This window comes from Mustela putorius, unplaced genomic scaffold (assembly GCF_011764305.1).
Source record: "Mustela putorius furo isolate JIRA1106 unplaced genomic scaffold, ASM1176430v1.1 tig00003898_pilon_pilon_pilon, whole genome shotgun sequence".
In the NCBI taxonomy this organism is placed as follows: Eukaryota; Metazoa; Chordata; class Mammalia; order Carnivora; family Mustelidae; genus Mustela; species Mustela putorius.
Window position 1 is genome coordinate 13425280 of NW_025422047.1, and position 1168 is coordinate 13426447.

The following is a 1168-nucleotide window of genomic DNA, read 5'->3' on the forward strand; positions in this document are numbered from 1 at the left end:
AAAAAGGCTATATATATATATATATATATATATATATATTTAAATTAATTTATCAAAATTCTTAATTTCAGTTACCAGGACCTCTCAGAGATGAAAAAAATTCTAGGCAACATTTTTTTGTTTGTTTCTTTGTTCAGAGATTTCAAATATAGAAAAATGTGAGAAAAGCTCCAAAAAGTGTAACAAAGTTTATAGAGTATTTATATATTTTTTCATTTTACAAGTTAACACTTATAACTCAATGAAGATATGTTTTTACTATTCACTACCTAATTATAGCATATATATTTTAATATTAAACCATCATATACTTTAGGTAGTGTGGTCAAGTAGTGGAAAACAAATTTAAAATTTCAAGTTTACTTTAAATTGGGTAAGTGTATCCTGGTTATTTTACATATTTATTACTTGGAGGTAATGAAAAAGTCTAAATTGCAGGGCTTTTTACATAGTATGATGCTGGGAGTTAAATGCCTCCCCCTTTCTCTCTCAATTGATTGGCTCTGTCATCCATAGAGAGAGAGGACTGACCAACTGCTTGGGACATCAACCCTAGGTATAGAAAGTCATCTTCTAGATTTGGGGACTATAGTAGTTTCCTTCTGCTGCTATAACAAACTGCCACAAACTTGGTGATTTAAAACAACATACATTGGGCCCAGTGTGCCATGGCTGCAAACAGTAGCCTCCTCGGTAGTGTATGCAACCTGTTGATTGTATGGGTTGCCCTAAGGGACCTTGGAGACAACCCTTTTTGGTGGATGCTGGGGTCTGACCTCATGGCTATCTCCAATTTAGGCTGCAGACAGGTATGCGGGGTGCCTTTGGAAAGCACAGTAGCCAGGGTCCACATTGGCCAAGTCATCATGTCCATCCATACCAAGCTGCAGAACAAGGAGCATGTGATTGAGGCCCTAAACAGGACCAAGTTCAGGTTACCTGGCTGCCAGGAAGACCCACATCTCCAAGAAGTGGGGCTTTACTAAGTTCAATGCGGATGAATTTGAAGACGTGATGGCTGAAAAGCGGCTTATCCCAGATGGCTGTGGGGTCAAATACATCCCTAACCATGGCCCCTTGGACAAATGGAGGGCTCTGCATTCATGAGAATCTTGGCACTACCCCTTCCCATCATATTCATGTCCACAAATAAATCCAACTTTCTGTC

The 1168-nt window shown here is 38.6% G+C and overlaps 1 pseudogene; it reads left to right on the forward strand.

The window, feature by feature from the left end:
* The first annotated feature begins 602 nt into the window (after positions 1-602).
* Positions 603-750, forward strand: LOC123388395 (annotated as a pseudogene).
* Positions 751-1168: the final 418 nt, after the last annotated feature.